We start from the raw sequence: 23,906 nt of genomic DNA on the forward strand, positions 1-23,906 counted from the left end.
CTGATATCCACTGGAGGGGTTGGTACTTGACCACACACAGATCATCTCAAGAGAAGCTGTGAAGGTTATAGCTTTATGAAAGGTGCTTAAGGTCCTTCACTGTCTTCCTGTTTTCCCCAGATAGATTACTCAAAAAGCGTATTTCACTTTATAAGAATGTTTCATTTGAGAAAAACAAATATTAAGATCTTCTTGTAAACTTTTGTTTACACTTTAAAATAAAGAGCAAAGATTTATTCCATGTTTAATTTATTTAGCTAACACTGCAGCTAGCATTTCATGCCCAACACATTTTTTTTACAAATCCTATAAAGCTTGCATTTCATGCCCAACACATTTTTTTTACAAATCCTATAAAGCTTGATGATATTATTCATGGAGAACAAGCTGTCTCTTGAGTAGTTTAGGAAGAACTTAAAAAGAAATGGCCCCAGGAGAAGATCCTTTATCTTATAACATACTGTAGCTAACTCAGGTTTGTATAGCATCTCATTAAATATAAACATAAGCAGAAGATTAGGTTATTTATTTGAAGCCCTCAATGACTATTAGAAAATCAGGTCATGTTATTTGAATTTCATTTTATTATTATTTTTTGTTTTATTTCCTTTAATGTTTTACTTATAGGATCTTTATGACAATACATTTCTGGAATACCAAATGTGCTTTTTTAATACTTTTATTACCAGAAATAATAATACAGTAACAATGATAAGCAAAATTGGCTGTTTTGTATAAATGTTTTCTAACAATTTTAGTTAAAAATAGGGACTGTTTATAGCTTTTTTTTTTTATTCTTCTTTGGAGAGTTTTGGGCTAACATCTAAAATGGGGGATTTAGAAATCTTAAGTCTGTACAAATATGTAGAATATCATCAAGAAACTTTATAATATATATTCTGTTTTTATGCTAGGTTTACATTTTTACTCTTGTAAAACATACATAATATAAAATTACTTTTTAAACCATTTTTAAATATACAGTTCTGTGGCACTAAGTACATTCACATTATTGTGCAACAGTAAACACCATACATATTCAAAATGTTTTTTTTCCAACTAAAAATCTGTTGACTGTTAAACACTAACTTCCCATTCTCTCCTTCCCAAGCTCCTGATTACCACCATTTTGCATTTTGTCTCTGTGAGTTTGACTACTCTAAGTAATTTGACTACTACTCATGAAAGTGTAATAATATAATATTTGTCCTTTTGTGACTGGTTTATTTTACTTAATGTAATGTCTTCAAAAATCATTCACATTGTAGTGTGTGTTACTTTTTTTATAGCTGAAAAACATTCTATTGCATGTACATACCATGTTATATTTATCCATTCTTCTGCCAATAGACATTTGGATTGCTTCCACACTTTAGCTATTATGAATAATGTTGCAATGATCATTAGTGTACATGTATCTGTCCGAGTCCCTGCTTTCATTCTTTTAGATATGTTTTTACATTTTAGATCAAATTAAAATATACAATGTTGTTGAAGTGTCTTAAAATAAAAAGGCATAAAATTAGTAAAATATTAGAAAGTAGGTTATAAAAAAAAAGAGGAATTGAACCAAAAGTCAATAATCAATATGAGAATTTTAAGATGAGGGAAGACTGAGATTATCAACAGAGAATTAAAAAGTGATTTGATCAATATGTAGATAATTTTCTTAAACAGTCATATGTCTGCCTGTGAACTGGTGGTATTTTGTATACATTTTATTATGACAGATTTCTAAGAGTAAGTGCAATTTTAGAGTGCTGTTATGTTGCCAAATAAATTGAAATATGACTTCTATTTGGATATAATGACATTGAGAGCAAGGTGAGTGGTATTGAGTGAAATAAAAATTAGCATATAATAGCAGAATCAGTCTTCTAAAATTAGAAAAATATGAATACATATATACTTGATTTAGGGATTTAATTATATCATCCAATTAAATTATCATTTAAAACTACTGGGCAGTAAATAATATGAGAAAAAATTAAAACAACAATAACATTTACAATTATATCAAAATCTATAGTACTTAGTATTAAACCTGAAAAAGATACAAAACATCTGCACACTAAGGACTACAAAATATTGCTGAGAGTAATTAAAAGTAATTTAAATAAATGGAATTCACTGGTCATAAGTTTCAGTATTTTAAAGGTATCTAATCTTGTCAGCCAGATCTACCTCAATGCCAATGAAAATTCTGTTTTTTCCTTTTTGAAATCAACAAGCTGATTCTAAAATTGACATAGAAATGCAAATGACCTAAAATGTCAATCATTTTGAATAAAATCAAATTTAGATAGCAAACACCACCTGATTTTGAGACTTATTATAAAGTTACAGTTATCAAGATAGTGTAGTAATAGAGTAAAAATAGACAAACTAAAGGAACAACATAGAGATACCAGAAATAAATGCATACATATATGGACATGATTTTAAACTAAGGATCAAAGGCATTTCATAGTATGAGGGTAATATTTTCAACAAATGATGCTGAAACAATTTTATAGATAGCTATAGATAATATAGATTTAGATACAGAGAGATATAGGTATCTGCAGACTAACACCTGGGAGGCATGAATGACAGGAGATTACGAAGGGACAGTAGGAAGCTTTGGGGGTAACAGTCATGTTCCTTATCTTGTTTATCAAAATTAATCTGATTGTATACTTTAAATATGTGTGATGTGTTACACATAAATTATACATAAAGCGTAAAATATTTTTCAAAGTATACATTTTACTGAATATAAATGAACACTCCATATATAAAAAAATATATAACTTATAAAGTTAAAAATATATATAAACATAGGCAAGAGGTATTACAGGAATATTTTTCAGTCCATGCTGGACTTGTCTTGTTATTGAGGGGCATTTGTATATATAATGACAGTGGAAAGATAAAAGATTTTCCTCTTGTAGACAAGCAAGTGATTTCTATCCACTGGAACAGATAACCTTTGAAGATTATGATTTCTAGTTGGACATTACCAGTTTTGTAACTAATGCTAAACTCTTAATATCAGCTATAAAAACTAGCTTCTTAAATATTCCTTGAATAATTTTAATGTGTTTCTCAAATACTAATCATTTAATGAGTTAAAGGATATTTTTGATGTATGTTTGTGTTTCTATTTGAGTCATAGTTTTAGCCTTAGGAAGTTATATTTTAATAAATAAAATAACACCTGACATTTCATCTTTTTAATGTTTCAACTGTAGGGTAAATCTCTGTACACTTTTAAATTTAAATTTTATTAGGCATAGCAAATGTACAAGGAACTGCACTAATAATAAAAAAAACATGTCTCTTGAAAGTTCTAAAAACTGAGAGGAATCTAGAGTCCCAAGTTGTGTTGTTTTTGTGTAAAATATCTAACTTAAGGGAGTTTTCTTTTAAAATTATTTGAATTTGTGGCATAATAAATATTATCTTATACTTTAGAAACAAGTACATCATTAAACAGCACTGTAACAGAAATGTCAATATGAATAAATCTATTATTTTGCCTGAATTTTGATCAGCATGAGGAATAATAATATTTTTATATTATTCTGGTATACTGTCAAACTGCAATGCAGTAACATTTACTTTACAGTTTTGGAAAACCAATTTCAAATTTCCAGCTTCCAGCAGGTTTTCTGTTATGACTTGAACTACAATAACTTACCAAGAGCCAAGGTCCTTACAATAAACTACATATTTTTTTCTTTAAGCATCTTGTTTAAAGTACGGATAAATGCTACATTCTTATGTTTTAACAGGAACCTCCACTTTTATGTATTGAATACTAAAAGACAGGGGTTAAACTGAATTAAACTACCCTCATATATCACGTGATGGAAAAAATATATCTTCCTTATGCTAGTATCTAAAATTCTTACTCAAGAATTTATTTATTCAAGCTAGTGTAGTATAATGATTAAAATTATAAGTCATTGAGTAATACTACCTATGTCAAATCTATAACAACTTCCAAATAGTATACTATTTATTTAATCTTTAGATTTAAATTTTTATAACCTATAATAATGGGACCTGTCAGATAAGTTATGAAACCTAAATAAAAATGACTCATCTTTCTAATATTATTGATAATTAGATAACTGGAAAAATTCTCAAAATAAATAACTATAAAATATATAGGATAGATGTATGTATAATAATATATGTTGTAGCTGGCATCAAAGAATCCATAAAACACCAGTACAAAGTTACAGAAATTCCTAGAATTAAGCAAGTTCTCAATATATTTTTTGCTTAAGAGAAAGGGGGAAGTGGGGCATGGATTAAGAAGCATAATTGGTAGGAATAAAATATGGGGGGGATGTTAAGAATGGTATAGGAAAGGAAGAAGCCAAAGAACTTACACGCATGACCCAGGAACTAAGGGGGGGATTTCTGGAGAGAAGGGGGTTACTGGGTGGAGGGGGGGGCAAAGGGGGGAAATTGGGACAACTGTAATACCATAATTAATAAAATATACTTAGAAATAAAAAAAGGATATCTATGGTTTCTGATTTCCTGGTTGCTTGGAGAACTGAGAACAGAATATTTATGATATCTTTCCCAAATAAGTGTTCATTACACACAAAGCTGAGACTTTCGATGGAATACATTTTCAAGAACAAGGTAAATGAAAAACTTAACCAAATCATAGAAAGACATTATAAAAAGATATCTATACCTTGGAACTGAGTAAGGGGAATTTTTCAAACCATAAGATGGCTCACATGCAGAATATTCTGTGCAACTTCATGCCACCTGGTCTAAAAACCTCAAGCAAAAAAAAAAAAAAATACAATTGAAAGTGTCAGAAGTTTAGTATTGCTTCCAGAAGAATGGTGCAGCAAATCTTCAGTTTTCTGTGAAGGAGGTCAGCTTCTACACAGTCATAAAAAAATTCTTTTAGATAAATTTTAAAGAAAACAACAGTTCAGAGTTAAAACAACAACAATTCAGTATAAAAGAATCATAGAATAAATAATAACAAGAGAAGGCAGAAAAATACACAAATATTTCAAGAGAGCAGATTTATCAGACACTAACTATGAAAAATGTGTTCATCTGTTCAAAAATAAAATAAAAACTTGAAAGTATAATCAGATATAAGAGTTTGTAAGGAATGATCAAGAAGATTTGAAAGTAAGAATCAATTAGTGATTCTTGATATATAAATATAATTCCTTTAACCAGAAACACAATATAGAATGCTGTTTTTAAGTAGCATGCTAAAATTATCTATTATTTCTATGTATCTTTCTCCTTGGACATTGCTAGTATAGATATCAGCTGAAATTTGGTCTTGACATAGGAAGACCACTCATGGAGTTATGAGAAACCTGTAAATCTTTTAGTGGTTACAAGGGACTGAAATATAAATTGTAACCATGGAGCAACTTAATACTATCTGGATCCCTCACGGGTCATTTGTGGATCTGCATGGGAGTCTAGAAAGATAGGCCAAATGTATATGAAGGTCAGAATGAAATCTTCTGCCTTCTTCTGAGGCTTATATATTAAAACACACGCACACACATGCACATGCACATACACACACACGCGTGCACACACACACACACACACACACAGCCTGAGGGACAAGACCTGACTCAAGCAGAGACACTTTTTCACTCAAGACATTTGTCATATTTTGTAATTGAGTGGTCAGGAGTCTGGAAAATTGAACTGAACATTTGAAGGGCAAAATTATTTCTCACAGTTGGTTAGGGCTGAGGAGACATAAACCTGTGAACTCTTACTTAAACCCTGGAGGATTACACACTAGACAAAGGGGTAAAGCAGAAGTTTACTAACATTTCTAAAACTATTAATAAACACAACAGAACTCAATACCTGGTTCTTTTGACATTATCAGTTCCTCGTTGTTTTATTATATGAACGGACAAATCCTCCTTCGTGGTTGATAATGTGTTCAGGAAAGTCTTGTATACGCTAAGTCCACCATACAACCTAACATAACTAGACATATGAAGAGGCAAGTAACTATAACCAATAAGTAAGGAGAAATATAAATAATAGAAACTGACCCACAAATTACTCAGAGGTTATATAATTTTTTGCAGATAAAGACTAAAATAACTATAATTAAAATGTGCATGAAAATATAAAAAATGGACAATCTAGAGGAATACATTGATCAGTACAAAAGGAAATTTAATTCTATTAAAAAATCAAATAGATAAACCTCAAAATGATGTAGAGAACTAATTCTGACCAAGGTAGATGAACTAGTATTGGGTTGAACTTCCTTCTCTAAACAACAACAAATAATTGGAGAAATATGCATTTTCCAACACTGGACAGCTGGAAGGCCTAGACAGGGATCCCTTAACTTCTGCCTATATAGTTTCCAGACTTCAGCACAAGGAAAAGGAATGAGAACATAGCAAAAACATTTAGTTTAGAAGACAGAATTCAAAATTTGAAAAGGCTGAGCTAGCTGGATTTTGATAAAAATCGAGCAAAGAGGAAAGAGGTACACAGGGGAAAAAAAGGCCAGAAATCTACATAGACTCCCCTTGAGAATGTACTGAACACTAAGGTATAGTGCACAGGTATAGCTTCACAGGGCCTACTGGGGAGTCGTAAGCAACTTGGGAATTATTCACAAGCCTTAGAAATTTTGACTTCTAGTAAACACTAATAACTACATAATCCAAGAATATATATTATCTATGATAATTTTGCATGTTTAATTGACTGCAGTAATAAAATATGTGGGTAAATTTAAAGAGATAATTTAAACAAAGGCCAGTTAAGCATCCCATTAGCATGTAGACAGAGACTTTGTCTTATGTCCTTGCTGAATCAATGTGCTGATTTGATACAATATATGTATGTCAGATGTATATTCAGTTATGTCCAGTGATAATATGGACTGTCTGTCCTAGTCTCCATCACAAAATTTCTTAAAGGATATCCAACTTCCTAAAAGAAAATCTTAGAAAAATTAAATGATCCACCCAGGTTACTCAGATATTAATTGAAAATACAGGTTCAAATTCATGGCTCCTGAAACCTTACCTGAAAACATTTTACTACATTACACTTTTATACTAGATTAATTGTGTGCATATTTATGAAAAGGCACAGTTCAAACTATTGATTCACATAATGAACACCTCCAAGTCAAAATGATACTTTTCAACCTATCAATGTAGTCAGTCACTCAGGAATACATAAAAGGCTTATTCAAAATTAAGCTTATGAGTACATGGGATGATGTTTGGGTAAAACTCTTGCATTTTCCATCTATCCAAGAGAATATAAACTTGAATTTACTTCTTAACTTGCCTCTATAATTGTATATGTTTCATTATTAAGTTAGTAAAATTTGCTTGATGATACATGATAGGCACTTTTGCTTTATTACATTTTAAGTTATTGTCAACAATCTATTATTATCAGCTGATTTTTTTCTATTTGTTATTGAAAACATCACCTATGATAAATTTAATTTTAAAATTAAAAACTATATACATAAACTGTCAACAAAATATAATAAATGCTACAGTCTTGTGTACCTTAATAAATGGAGTTTTCATTTTTAACAGTTAAATAAATTCAAATATTTTAAAAAATGTATATACTGTTACAAGAAAAACTTGGTTCTCCTTGCCAATGTAGTAAAGAATTACAGATCAACAAGTCTGTTAGCATGGAAGCAAAGTTTAAAAGCAATAAGTTCTCATGGAAGATAATGGGCCTTGCCAAGGTGGGGGAGAAAGGCATAGGTAAAGGGCAAGGCACAAACAAGGGCCCTTTATTTTGAGGGCTTATATAGTTTGTGGGATGGGATGAGGGAATTACATGATGAATGGTGGGTAAAGGCTGTGCCAACTTCTCCGGGACTGACTGGACTGCCTAAGCATAGATATGTGTGGAGGGCTGTTACCACAGATTCTTACCTTGCTCCAGACCACCTTTTGTCATCCATTGCAAAACAGATAGGTAACGGGAGGCAGTTAATCAAAGTTAGGGCAACTAACTGAAGTTATTTATGGGTTTTTCCTTGAGCATTGTGGACCCTCTCATAAAACAGATAGTGACCAGAGACAGGCAATTAACCAAAGTTGTTTTATTCGCTTTTTCTTTTCATTCTCTGGACCCCCTGCCACGTTCCTCCTGCATTTTGCTAACTTCTACCTAATGGTATCAGTAGTTTAAAAAAAGTTTTTTGATTAGCTGCCCATAAACAAATTATAATTATAATTAAGAACTGCAAAACATAATGCTGAAAAATGACTTCAAAAAACACACACAGCAATAAATTAGGAGAGGAGGTTGAGTACACTTGACCTAACAGCTATCTCTGACCAGTACAGGTGACTTGACATTCCAAGTGATTGTTTTCCGCAGGAATACGATACCCTCTCCAGTTCACTGCCCGAATATTTCTCAAGATGTTCTTTTCTCTCCTCCTTTTTAACATTGTCTACATTTAAGATTACTATATTCCTCACCTGATTACTACAATAAGTGCAACATTTTTTTTGCCTCTAATGTTTGACTTAATATTTTACTATCTGCAAAACTATTAGTGTTAACTTCTCAAGATATTTCAACAGTCTTCAATTCCCAGTAGATAGGAAGTCCAGCCTTCTGGGTCAGGCATATTGGGTGCATTAAATGTTAGTTCTGCCTACTATCCTAGTGTGCTCTCCATCTATTGTACTTACTGTACCCTTCCTTTTAGGTTTTCCTGAAATTCTTAAATATTTCATCCTTCTAAGTATAATTTTTAGGAAATTCAGTGAACTGAGCTGTTCATCTATATTTCTCTTTTCTCTATACTGAGAGTTATTCAAAATTAACAAGACATTTTTTATCTATTTATACTCCCAACATATTTAATTAACGGTATACAGTAAATACTAAATAAAGGTGTTTTCAATTAAAGTACAACTACATGTATTAAAAAAGATTGAGTGTATGCACATAAGATATGTTCTAAACTTTTAACACAATTTCTAAAATAAAAAAGCACAGAGCAAAGTTTAAACTGAATGCATTTACCACAGTAAATCCCCTTCTTTTAATCAATATGTTATTGAATTACTTCACAAGACATTGAACTAAAAAAGTAGTAGTTTTTCAAGTCATCTCACCAATTTACAGGGTCATTAAGTATTGAAAAGCCATGCAAATGACATTCTTAGGCAATACTGATTGTTCAGTCTCACCAAAAATAATTAAGTATTGTTAAATCCTTCACACTACTTGCATTCTCAAAATAAAACTAAAATTCAGAATTCCTTTTAAAGGATATTCAGAAACCACAAACATGCCACTAATTATGCACACATTATAGAATGAAGGCAGTTCATTTTCTTGTATCTTAACAAGTGATTCAGCAAAGGATTTATTATTCCAAGCAATATCAAGGCTTTAACTAGCACTATGTCCTTAAAGTAACTGAAAATGCAGCATTATTTAATTTTGTTATGAGATTTTTTAACTTAGAATTTTTTGACTTCTGGGTTTTTCAGATTTCAACAATTTTAATAGTGGATTAATAAACTTTGCTTTGTAAAAAAGAATATTAATAAAATAAAAAGAAAAAAAGAAATGTCAAGATTAATCCAATAAGAGGGAATTCTAATTGTGTTTGTTATTTCACACAAGTTCTCTGAACTGGAAATGTCCTGTCTTTCTATGTACCAAAGTATTGAAAATGTTTTATTAAGATTAAGTAACCTAAAATGTTACCCTTTAGAAAAGTTTTCACCTCATTAAATATATTTTCTAAGGTTATATAAATATATACATTTAAATACAAATATTTTTGTGAGTCTCCTCTGTAACTCTGCCTTATGACTTCTTAAACATTTAGTATTTTATTTTAGAAAATAATTTTATTTTTTAACACTTTAATATTAAATTTAATATTAAATCAAATTATTAATTCTATATTAAATTATTAATATGAACATTAAATTAAATATTAAATTTACTATTTTAATAAAATGTTTTATTTTATTGTAGAAAATCTGCAAGGATGGTTCAGAGCATTCTCATAACTTGCCCCTGTCTGAGAATGCACTGATGAAGGGTCTGAGAGTGTAACAGTGTCTGGTATTGGCTCTTCTCTTTAGAGTAGGGGTGATGGTAGGAGAGTTAGTCATGAGCTTGGCTTATTAATAGCAATGGGGATGAAAGATCCCCAAAGTAATGGAGGTCAAACAGCAGCACTTAATGCCAGAAGCCATGAAGCCACATTTATCACAGCAAATGGAAAGGTTGGAGGGGCTGTCATGAAGCTCCACCTTTAGAGAGTTCCAGAAATGGTTCATAGAATATGGTATTCTGTCTGAGGTGCAAAAACACATGAAGCAAATAACATCTACAAGTAGAAGAAAACACAAAATTAGGGGCAAGAAGTGTAGAGCAATTTCCCTATAATAATCTGCAATCTCCTTTTTAGTTTCTTAGCTTGAGCCAATATTCAGATTTGGAAATTATTGAATAAAAAGGCAGCCAGCTCTCAAGAACAATGGCCCTATAACACTGCAGCAAATAGATTATGTCATGATTTTTCCAGCTCTGCTCCAAAGAAATGTGCAGCCATTCAATCAGTCAAATTTTTAGTGGCAACAGGGAAATACCAGGACATTTTAAGACTTATGCAGTGGGTCTGAAACATCATCCCACCCCTTCTTAGATAGGAGCATGTAAGGGCCAAGTGATAAATGGGGTCCAGTTAAAGATTATTGGTTCAATGGCCCACCCAGTCGTAATTTCCCAAGGTCCCAAGTATATAATCTTCACATCAGGTCCTTGTTGTGTGGGATAAGAACTGTCACAGTGTTACAGAGTAGGGTCCCCAAAAGTCCCCAGAGCCTGTGATCTGAGGATGGGGAAAGGGAACAGCTTTCAAGATGCCTTTGTATATCTATGGCCAGTAGCTAGTGTCTTAGTTATGCAAATAGCTTTGGTTCTTCCAAGGCCCTGAGGAGATGGGAGGGGTTTTGACCATACAATGGTGAGAAGAGAGCTTATGGGGCCTGCACGAGTTTCTGTGAATGGTCAGAACGGGTTATCACACCCAGTGTCACAGGCCATGGTCAGGGATTTAAAAATAAGGCAGCAGCCATTTTGGAGAGAAGAGAACCATGTGGTTTGTAAGGAGGCAAGAGCACACCATGCAGTTTTAGAAGGAAAGAGAGATCCATGTGGCTTTAATAGGGCAGAGGAGAGAACCCTGTGTGATCCAATGCAACACAGCACATGTTTTGCTGGACTGTTATATGGAGGCTGATCCTGAAGGAGAGAGCTGACAGATAAGTGGTGGGGAGCTATTGGGCTTGGTTTTGGTTTATAGCCTTTTGGGGAGCAAGGGAAGTGCTGAGTCCAATGGGAGAGAACAGGACTCTGAGCCAAAGTGCCCACTGCCCTCCTCAGGTTGGAATACTGTAAATAAAGATTTGTGTTTCTCAACACTAGTTGTTGGGTTTTATACCAAGATGCCACATGAAAGAACCCCCTTTCTCTCAGTAACAAGAGCAAGCAAGGCCAAGTGGAATTCGCTGAATCTGTTCTTCCCAACAGCCAAAATAGAAAAAAAAAAATGTTACATTGCATCTCAGAGTAGAAGGAAATGGAAATAGTGGTCATAAGTATTACCTTTAAGAATCTACATGGTGTAAGAATGGTTGTCCTTATCATATTTACATTTAATAAACCGGTCTGTCTTCTGTAGAAAGCAGAAGGATTTTAGAGGTTGACTATTACTCAACCAATTGGCAATCCAAATCACAGCTACTCTGCAGAACATGGTATTGTTGCTCAAAAAGATTAATAAGTCCTCAGGAATACTATCTGGGGCCACCAATAGGACAAAAGTATTTCTTTCTATTCTAATTGGATAAGAGGATCAGAAACACTTTCCATTGTGTTTAATGGACAAATAAATTCATTTATACTGCTGAACCAAGGTTATGCTAAATCTTTTTCCCTCTGTCATAATACAGTGACAAAAGATCTAGACCACTTACATGTCCTGAGAAATACCAGAACATTAAATTAATCTAATACTTCAGTAACATTATGCTTATTGACTGCAATAAGTAAGAGATGACTTAGTATGCTAGGTAAAACACCTGATGGTAAATGATAAACCCTGGAAACATTCAGGGACTTGACACTTTAGCAAAAATTTTAGGGAGCCAGCAGTTAGAGGTGTAACAGAACAATCCCTCCAAAGTAAAATACAAATTGCTGCATCTCTAAGTTTCTAAATGCTGGTTTGAGCTTGATATATACTTTTTCAGTAAAAACTTGGAATAAAAATATTTATGTTCTTACACTTACAACAAAGGCATAATAAGGCTTAATCTGATCTAACAAAAAACACATATGCAATTTTTAATTAATTAATTTATTCATTGAACTTTCCTGATTTGGATATCCAAATAAATATATATTACCATTAATTATATCAAATGACCTACATTTGATTAGGAATGCTATTTTTCTTATTTTAGGTTAAGTTGTAATCAACAATTAAATTTACTGTGACTTTTGTTGACCTCATTGTCATATAAATTATTTTTCATCTTACTAGAATCTCATTGTATTTGGATCATAGATATCCTTATTTACTGCTTCTCAAACTATTTTAACTAATGAAACTGATTTTCTAAGAGAACTATTTTCCAATCATTATGGAATATAAATCAGGGTAGATTTATTCTTATTAAAATAAAGGTAGAAGTAAGTTTTTCTCTGAGGATTCAGAGATTTCTGGGCAATTCTAAGTTCCCACAGACACTAATTAATTTCAGTAACCTCACTTTGTTTTTTTAAATGAGGAAACCTTATTTACAAGAACAACTTAACAATGACAGAAGAAGGCAGAGTCTGCTTTCTTAATTTTTAATTATTTCTATTACATAAGACTTGTAAGGTACTAATGACTTCAAGATAATAAAGGCCTGAGGAGAAAAGTTAGTATTTTAATATGTACTTTAAAATAACTTATTCAAAACTGTTGTCATAGCTATAAACATTATTCCACATCTGTGGCTATAGCCCCCAAAATATCTGGATACAGAAATCAGCTCTAAAAATTTTCATTAGCACTTATTCTCCTGTACTGTAAACAACCTTTTACTGATCTGTCATTAACAGTGATATAAACATAAAAAACATGAACCTATTATTCTGTACTTTACTTAGCATATAAACTGAGACTTAATTAGAATAAAAATAAATATTTATTTAATTAATTACAGTTTCTACCATTTCTTTACACCTTGTAAAAATTGAAGAAATATTGACAGGAAATAATTACTTTATAGTTTTTGTTTAATTCAATATTTGAAAGTTTTACAAAAAAATAAATTTTATTTTATAGAATCTCAATTTTATATGTAAGTTAATAAGTCCCTCTGACTCATATATCTCATGAGTCAATCACTATTTCCACAATTTAAGGAGACTAAAATGCCTTGCAGGCAAAATGTATTTTCTGAACAAGTACTAACTGAGCGATAACCAGGCAAAGCTATTTTGTATTCATTATGGCTATTGAAAATTCAGCCCCAAGGCAATGTATGAAAGTGTAGTTAATAAGTAGTTTTATCCTAAGTCTGATGGACAAAAGAAAAGACAATGGTGTTACTGATTGTACCTTAGCAGATAGGCATGCCTGCTTTGTGTTAGTGTATGTCTAAATAATAGTTAATATACATGAGACATAAACAGAAAGTAAATCTGCTCTTTGATCTGACAGCTGAAACTATTTGTACCACCCAGGTTTTTAGTAGTCAATCATTTTTGAAAAGATAATATGAAAGGAAATTTGTCAGTGCCTCTGTTTTTAAGACATGCATAAATGTAAGAGAGCCATAGAGAATTGTGAAAGAATATGGAGAAGGTTAAATTAATAACAATAAAAAAGATATCTTATATCTTCTCATGAAAAGTCATGCATCATCTAGTATTTGCCCATTCTGAATAAATTAAGTCCAACAAAGTAAATAGCTTATTTTTCTTTTAGGTCAGGTCTGAGTGATTTAAAATCCAAGTTGTTTCTGAAGTAGTCAACCAAAATAATTAATATGTTACAAATACCATAATTGCTATAAAGAGTATACTTAATTCATGCCTAGTCATGTATAAAAAAACATACAGGAGTTTCTTCATATTTCAAAATTTATTTCAGTAGTCCATGTATCATTTTGTTCAACTTTTTCTGTGAAAGTTAATATTTCAATAAGGTCATATTGTAAACCATTTTTGTTCAAAAAGTGTTATTACATTTTGCTAGCATATAATATCAAATCTCTATGTATTGTGAAAGTATGTTCCTTATTTTGTCTATTTTGCAATAAGGTACAATTTGAAATTAATTTGATATTTATAAAATAAAGCTACTTTTTTCCCTGTTTCTGTGTATACATATTTTAATTTCATGTCAATATTATAATAGGGTGTCTGTATCCATGTAATTAGATGCTCTCAGCAAAACTGTTTTTTACTTAAAGCTTGTGAGGTCAGCAATGCAGTTGCTGTAATTTTTTTTACCAAATATCCAACCAAATGGATAGTGATAAATTATGCAATATCTCATTATTAGATTGCTCGAGGCTGAAAACGTTGTATTTTTGTTTGTTTGTTTTTTGTTTGTTTGTGGGGGCCTATAAACTTATTTTATATTGACAGGGGCTCTGCTCTATAATAATAAAGTAAAAAGATTTTCTAGTTGGTTATAATTAATGTTTTATGTCTTTAAGTGCCTCCAAATTCAACCAGAAGTCAACATTATATGATGACTGAGCCATATCTCAATACATTTCATGGAAAGTATGTGTTTTTTTTTTTTTCAGTGTAATTTATTCTAGATGCCACTGCGTTATCAAAAGTAACTATTTTATCACTTTAAAATATTTGTTTCCAGTACCTGTCACCTTATTTAGCAATATACATATTGTGAAACTTTTAATCATAGCCATGTTCACCCCAATACAGTACACATTAATATATTCTAGGTTATTTGGCTTTCATAAATATAAATCACATGCAAAGAGAAATAAATATTTCAATTCTATATATTTTTGAATATCCAATTTATTTTTAACTTAGTGGGACTCAATAAACTATAATCGTGATCTAAATCTGCTGGGTTCCCCAAAAGCAGAAATGTTACAATCTTTATGTGTTTTATCACATAGATTTTCATCACTTTAACATGATAATGGGTCATTCTCTGCTCAATCACTGCCAAAGCATGACATTTTTATAATCCCCATTACCTCAGCAGTACACTTAAATTTGATTTATTGCTGCTTTTTTATGGCATGTTTGTCCTTAGGTGGCAATGAGCAATGAGATAAAGAATATCAATATAATTGGCTTTCAGAATAAGTAAACTTCTTAGTTGTCATAGTCTGGAGATGCAAAGTTGACAGGAGCAACAAAACAAGCAAATTACAAAGCAAGAGGAATCCAGCACTTTGTTTATTAAGAAATATATTTTTAAAAGAGAAAATATACAGAAAATACTGAAAAAGGGTGAATGAGTTATAAGTAGCAGTTTAAGAAAAAAAGGAAAATATAAAATGGAATTACATAAATGACTGAAATATAGATCTATGATACCTAAGATATATATGCATATGAACTAAAAATAATAAACACTTCTGATTTGGAAATGTGTAGGACTAAGAATAATCCTTAGTGGAAAGTTTCAGGGAACGGAGTGCACCTAAAATTAATAAGCCATGTCTTTTTCGTCATCTTTTTGAACTCTAGCATTTGTCTTTTTACATGTTCTCCTAATTTGTATTAGTTTCCATATTGAATTACATATTGAATTTTTAACAATATATTGCAATTTAGCTGAGTTACAGGTTATCTGTGTATTATTGTCTTCCCCAATTCTGGCCCTTAGTCTATGTTTACAGTTTCTTCCTTTTCCTAGATACTCGATATTTATAGTTTTCTGTTTATATGTCTGAGATTATTATAAGTGGCTTTAAATTATTTTTTAAATTGACTCTAACATAAAAATGATTCAATAATCAGCACAATGAATAAATAACCACTTGTTAAATTTTCATTTTACCTTCAGATTAAGAAATCAGCCAAATAAACATTATGAAATATTCACTATTTAGATTGTTAGATCATTGCTTCTACTATGAATCTGTTTAACTCTTATTGCCAGTAATGTATTAAGTAAAATAACTGGGGGTATTTCCATACCAGCAACTAATGCTGTTTTAATTAAAATTTTTTCCTGAGTTCCTGTCTTTGATGAAAACATAAACTACCCCTTTTGAAATATTATTGAAGGGCTCTATCTAAAAAATGTAACAAAAAAACACTTTATAACTAGGTTCTGCGCATTAAACTCTTAGTATATGCCTATTTTCTTGTAATCTTGCCCATTTTTCTTGTTAATATACCAAGACTTTGTTTAAATCTCATTTTTTAAAGAAAAGTGGTTTATTTTACTCATAAATCTTGAAAAGTCAAGATTTAGTGCATTTAAAGTGTATCTTCCCAAAATAATTTCCATGTGATTCAGACTCCGTGCACAGTGACACTGAGTGTGCCAACAATAATTATTAAACTAAAGCAGAATACTTTTCCAAGACTACTTTTTCTTAAGTACACATCAGACATTCATAATTAGGAATTCCAGCCAAGATGGAGGCCTAGACAGACACACTGGGTCTCCCTCAACAATTATGAAGGAATACAACTGCCTCAAAACTAGAGACAACCAGACAAGGGAGGAGAGGGACAGAAAGGAGGTAAGAAGGAGAAGGGTCTAGTCAAAGAACATGTATAAATGACACATCGACATGGACAATGGGGTGGGGATTGACTATGGGAGAAGGGATGGTCATGGTGGGGGGAAGCAATGGGGAAAAAAGTGAGACAACTGTAAAAGAAAAACAATTAAAGAAACAAAAACATGGCAAGCGGTAAGTGTGTGTTGGAGAGGCTGTGGAGGAAAAGAACACTTATTCACTGCTTGTAGGAATGTAGACTGGTATAAACTCTATGAAAAATAGTATGAAGTTTCTCAAAAAATTAAAAATACAGTTACCATATCGCCCATCAATGCCTTCTGGATATATACAAAAAATAATTGAAAACATTTATTTCCAAATGTATATGCACCCCTAGATTCACTGCAGGCTTAGTCATGCTGGCCAAAATTAGAAATATCCTTTTACTTTTTATACTGGCTTGGAAATCATTTATTTCATTTCTCTTCTGTAAGTGGCATGTTAAAAAGTTTTAAACATCTATAATTTAATCAATTATGCTTTCATTTTACTATATTTACATAAGAACTTTGGGACACTTGTGATATGATCTTCTTAATTTATGTCATTTTATTGATAGGACTTTAGTTTTAAACCTCAGACATTAGTCATCTAGGTTTACAGTCAATTTAGATTCCCCAGTATTTGTCAATTTAATTATTTACCATTGTTTCTTGTAACTCACTTTTTTAAATCACTTTTTTCCCCCTCTGAATATTTATTATTAGCTCCTTTAGAAAAATCTCTGAGTGGAAAACTGCTCTGTTTATCTGAAAGTTGTTTGTTTTTTTTTTAATTCTGAATGAAAATTTACTTTGGCACATAATTCTAGCTCTATAAATATTACTCTTCAACATTTAAAAAATATCAATCCAATATCTAGACACAAAAACTTGCTGTGTTTGAGATAAGAAACAATTATCTTTTTCAATTCAATTTATGATATAAGCTATAATTGGCCATCGTTTTTTCTACTTTTCAAAGTGACAACTTGTACATTTTATAAATATATTTTTTAATTTTTATTGATTTTTTCATAACCACATAACCCCCATAACCTCCCTTCCCCCTACAGTCACCACACCATTGTCTATGTCCATAAGTCTTTTTTTCCTTTTTATTCAATCTCTCCACCTCATCACTCGTGCCCCCCCGAACACTGTCAACATGATCTCTATCAATGAATCTGTCTGTATTCTGCTTGTTAAGTTTGTTCATTAGACTCCACATATTACTGAACTCACACGATATTTGTCATTCTCCAACTAGCTAATTTCATTTCGTGTAATGTTTTCCAGATACATCTTTACTGTAGCAAAGGGAAAATTTTCTCCATTTTTATGGATAAGTAGTATCCCGTTATATAAGACACCCATAGTTGTTTTGTCCGCTCATCTACTGATAGGAACTTGGATTTTTTCCATATCTGAGAACTGTAAATAACGCTGCAATAAATATAAAAGTGCTTATGCTCTTTTGAAATAATGTTTTGGGTTCCTTTGGATATATTCAGAGAAGTGGAATCATTGAGTAAAATGGCAGATCTATTTTTAATTTTTTGAGGTATCTCCATACTGCTTTCCACAGTGGTTGCAAGAGTTTGCATTCCTACCAACAGTGAAAAAGGATTCAATTTTCTCCATATCCTTGCCAGCACCTGCACTTGCTAATTTATTGATGATAGCTATTTTAGCAGGTATGAAATGATATCTCCTTATGGCTTTAATTTACATTTCTCTGATAATTACACTGGGGAACACAATTTTTGTTGAGTTAGGTCTAACCCTTGTTTTTGAATAATTTTGGCATCTGAATTCAAAAATGACCCCAGTTTTTCTCTATCACGTCAACTTTCTAAGGCACAGAATACCCACCCTTTGCAAAAAATCATACAAAATATACATACAAAAAAGGAAAATATAGAAAAATTACCTGAATAGACTGTTTTAGAGTTATTTTATTCACATAAAAGTTATATATTGTTGCTGTAAGTCAAATTGTGTACAAGTAGTAAAGTTCTGCTACCAAACATACATAGTAAGGTATTTTATCTTTTCAAATGACAAAATGATATACTTGAAATAGTCTCCTTCAGTTGGCAAAGCTTTAACAAATTGCTTCATGAAACACAGATTTATGTGCAGAGGTGGGAATATACTGTTCTTTCTGTCAACAAGTAGCTCATGTAGAATGTTTGGATCACCAGGTTTGAGGTCAGATGTTGGAGGCCAATTTGACTCCATCCAATGTTTCCCAGGAGCTCTGCTGTCCCATATACACAGAAAACAGGGATACTTGGTGTATCCATGTTGCTAACCAAAAAGGAAGCTGACCATTTTAAGGTCAACACAGATGATCCAGCTGTGCTTGTGATATTGCAACGGATCAATGACTCTCTTTATGTCTTCATATTCTTCATGAAAACAAACTGAGTGGTGAATTGGGACTGTACCAAATAAATTTCCATTGTGGAGGAGGGCACACTTCAAGCTCCACTTTGAGCTATTGATGAACAGTCTTCATTCAGTTGCATTCTAAATTGGAATTCCTTATTTCTCCATTAAACCATGTATGTTATGGCAATACATAAACCCACTGTCACTTCAAAAGTACTGCAGAAATGCACTTTCTCTTGATCAAAGGTAGGATGCCTTCGCTCCTTTTTCAAGCAAGATTTTTTCATGCAATCTTTTTTTTAAGTATATTTTATTGATTATATTATTACAATAGTTCCAATTTTTTCTCCTTTGCTCCCCTCCGCCAGCACCCCCTGTCCCCCAGCAATATCTCCCCCAAGTTCATGCCCATAGGTCATATATAAAAGCTCTCCCGCTTCACCCTTTCATATATTCTTCTTTAATAATTAATTAATTAATTATTTTAACAATAAAAAATAACAATCCCTCCCTCTCAGACTTAAGACCCTTCATAATCTTATATAGGACAATGGGCAAAAGTCTCAAGCTCCTCCAGCTGCTTCAAGCTGGACATGGTCATTGTCCTACCTACCCCTGGGTCCAGAAATACTTAATAAGAGAGGGGGTGTGGAGGGGATGGTGGCCTTCCTACATGGGGAGAGATCGTGCAGACTCCCAGTCAGTTGGCTGTCCCTGGACAATGGCGTGCTTGGTTTAACAGGCTGGCATCCTTGTTGTATTCTGGGGGAAACAGGTTTGGCAACAGGGTTAAAAGACATCATTCAATCCATAACCATTAGATGAAAAAAGGCAGATATTAATTTTTCAATGTCCAACATTAGGGGGAAAAAAGTGCTTCTTTGGAGGAAGGTGTGCCAGGCACATCTCACCTGTCCAAAACCCTTTTGCCCATTATACTTAGTTTGGGCTGAGGGAAATATTTTAGGTTTCCCCCCTCTCAGGCTTCTGGGCTCTTTCTGTCCAAGCCTTTAGGACAGAAAAGAGAAACCAGTTTTAAAGTGAAGCCCACAGACCACCCCATTCTTCGCCAACCCAGCCACTTAGTTCAGCCAAACCAGTGAGTCTCAGGAGGCAGCAATGCAGACAGGATTAAGTGAGGCCTATATGTACAGACAATCACTCAGGTAATGAGATTGTAGGCTTAGGCCCTTTGATAACAGAAAACACATGTTAATTTATGTAACATAACCCACATACAAGTCTCTAAATCTGTAGGACTGTCTTATCGGAAAGACATCCAGTTGCAAGGCATTTGACATTCTTCTTGCCTGTAAATTAAACATCTTTGATAATGCCACAGACATAGTTTAACTTTCAAATGAAAACAAATTTTAAATGAAAAGAAACTTTAAAGACAGTTAGATGCACTACTTTATAGTCTACCATTGAGCATTGTGATTTTCCTTGAATTACAGTTTTTCTCCCTAAGATAACCTTCCTTGTCATTAAAGGGACTGCATTAAGTCTATTTTTAATTTATCCTGTTCATTTGCACAAACAAAACAAGAGCAGCAAATGATCACTTATGATCTTTAATTATGCTTTGCTGAAACTTATGCAAGAAACATTTAGGGTGACATTCAGTCTGCCCTTCAGGGCACAGAAGCTGAGCCACATACCTGGCATTCAGTCTTGCCTGTAAACACCTGTCTTTTCCAAGTCCTCCTGGTTTTCCATTGTGCCTTAAAGGTCCCTTCTAGCCATCTTTCAGGAAAACAACCTTCATTCCTTCTCTGGAAAGATTGCTATGGACCGCACAACCAACCAAGGTACCAGACCTTTTATCTCGTGGACTTTTATTACCTTTGAAAGTAAATCCCAGTTGCTCAGGGCTTTTTGGTAACAACCAAAGCCCAAGCATGTCTCCTTTAGGCATGACATTCCAGTCAAAGTCTTGGTCAAAAAAACTTCTATTAACGACTGGTCTTATTAGTTTTATGCAAAGAAACTTATGTCATTACTTACTTCTTTAGAATGCCAAACTCTGGAGAAATCAGATAGGGAGAAAAATATACAGTGTGAAGGAAAATCCTTGTCCTTCTAATATTCACTGAACTTGCATTTCCATTCTTTATATTTTCATTTTTCCCCCACTAATAATTTTTGTTTGTTTTTCCATTACAGTTATCCTACTTCCCCCCCCTTTTGCTTCCCTGCTCCCTGCCCCCGCTTCTCCCACATTCAGTCCCCACCCAGTTGTCCATGTACATGGGTCATTTACACCTGTTTTTTGACTAGACCCTTCCTATTCTTATTGCCTTATTTCCCTCCCACCTCCCCCCTTGTTACTGTTAGTTTATTCCCTGTTTACATATCTCTGGTTCAATTTTGATCATTTGTTAGTGTTGTTCATTAGTATCCTGTAATAGGTGATAGCATAAGGTATTTTTCTTTTGTTGCCCAGCTTATTTTGCTAAGCATAATTCTCTCTGGTTCCATCCATGTTTTTGCAAATGGTAGAAGTTCCTTTTTTCTTTCTTTTACATAGTACCCCACTGTGTAAATATACCAAGGTTTTTTGGTCCACTCATCTACAGATGGGCACTTAGGTTGTTTCCAGCACTTGGCTATTGTAAACAGTGCTGCTATGAACATAGGGATGCATAAGTTCTTTTGAATTGGTGCTTCACAATTTTTCAGATATAATCCTAGCAATGGAATTGCTGGTTCAAAAGGCAGTTCCATTTTTTAGTTTTTTGAGAAAATTCCAAACTGTTTTCCATAGTGGCTGCACCAGTCTGCATTCCCACCAGCAATGCACCAAAGTTCCCATTTCTCTGCATCCTCACCAGCACAATTTGTTTGGTGATTTGTTGATGATGGCCATTCTGACTGGTGTGAGGTGGTATCTCATTGTGGTTTTTACTTGCATCACTCTGATGGCTAGTAATGTGGAGCATTCTTCCATGTGTCTATGGATCCTCTGTATATCCTCCTTGGAGAATTGTTTGTTCAGCTCTTTTGCCCATTTTTTAATTGGGCTGTCTTCTTGGTGTTGAGTTGTATAAGTTCTTTATATATTTTGGAGACCAATCTCTCATCTGATGTTTCATTGGCAAATATATTTTCCCATATGGTTGGTTCCCTTTTCATTTTGCTGATGTTCTCTTTTGCTGAGCAGAAACTCTTCAGTTTGATGTAGTCCCATTTGTTTATTTTTCCCTTTATTTTCCTTGCCTTAGGATATGTATCCATGAAGATATTGTTACGTGTGATATCTGAAATTTTCCTGCCTACGTTTTCCTCTAGGACTTTTATGGTGCCGCGGCTTACATTTATGTCTTTGATCCATCTTGAGTTTATTCTGGTGTATGGTTTAAGTCGGTGGTCTAGTTTCATTTTTTTTGGATGTCCCTGTCTAGTTCTCCCAACACTATTAGTTGAAGAGGCTCTTTTCACTCCATTTGATGTTCCTTCCCCCTTTGTCAAATATTAGTTGACCATATAGAACTGGGTTTATTTCTGGGCTCTCTATTTTGTTCCATTGATCTATGTGTCTGTTCTTATGCCAGTACCAGACTGTTTTGATTACCGGGGCCTTGTAGTATAGTTTGATATCAGGTATTGTGATTCTTCCTACTGGGTTCTTCTTCTTCAAGATTGCTGTGGCTATTTGGGCTCTTTTTTGATTCCCTATAAATTTTTGAACTATGTGTTCTAGGTCTGTGAAATATGCCATTGGTATTTTAATAGGGATTGCATTGAATCTGTAAATTGCTTTAGGTAGTATTGACATTTTAATGACGTTGATTCTTTCCATCCATGAACATGGTATATGCTTCCATTTATTTGTATCTTTCTTAATTTATTTCTTCAGTGTTATGTAGTTTTCTGAGTACAGGTCTTTTACCTCCTTGGTTAAGTTTATTCCTAGGTACTTTATTTTTCTTGTTGCTGTGGTAAATGGAATTTTTCTTTTAGTTTCTATCTCTGAGATTTTATTGTTGGTGTACAGAAATGCTTTTGATTTCTGAATATTGACTTTGTACCCTGCTATTTTGCCGAATTCACTTATTAGGTCAAGGAGTTTTTTGTGGAGTCTATAGGGTTTTCTATGTACACTATCATGTCATCTACAAATAATGACAGTTTGACTTCCTCTTTTCCAATTTGGATGCCTTTTATTTCTCTTTCTTGTCTGATTGCTGTGGCTAGAACTTCCAAGACTATGTTGAATAGCAGTGCAGAGAGTGGACATCCTTGTCTTGTTCCTGACCTCAAAGGGAATGCTCTCAGTTTTTGCCCATTGAGTATGATGTTAGCTTCAGGTTTCTCGTATATGACCTTTATTATGTTGAGGTATGCTCCCTCTATTCCCATTTTACTAAGAGTTTTCATCATAAATGGGTGTTGTACTTTATCAAATGCTTTTTCTGCATCTATTGATATGATCATGTGGTTTTTGTCTTTCATTTTGTTTATGTGGTGTATTACGTTTTTTGATTTGCGAATATTAAACCATCCTTGCATCCCTGGGATGAATCCCACTTGATTGTGTTGTATGATCTTTTTGATGTATTGCTGGATCCTGTTTGCCAATATTTTGTTGAGGATTTTAGCATCTATGTTCATCAGCGATATTGGCCAGTAGTTTTCTTTCTTTGTTATGTCTTGATCTGGTTTTGGAATTTAGGTAATACTGGCTTCATAA

The sequence above is a fragment of the Furipterus horrens genome, unplaced genomic scaffold (assembly GCF_987537825.1).
Source record: "Furipterus horrens unplaced genomic scaffold, mFurHor1.1.pri manual_scaffold_4, whole genome shotgun sequence".
Taxonomy (NCBI): Eukaryota; Metazoa; Chordata; class Mammalia; order Chiroptera; family Furipteridae; genus Furipterus; species Furipterus horrens.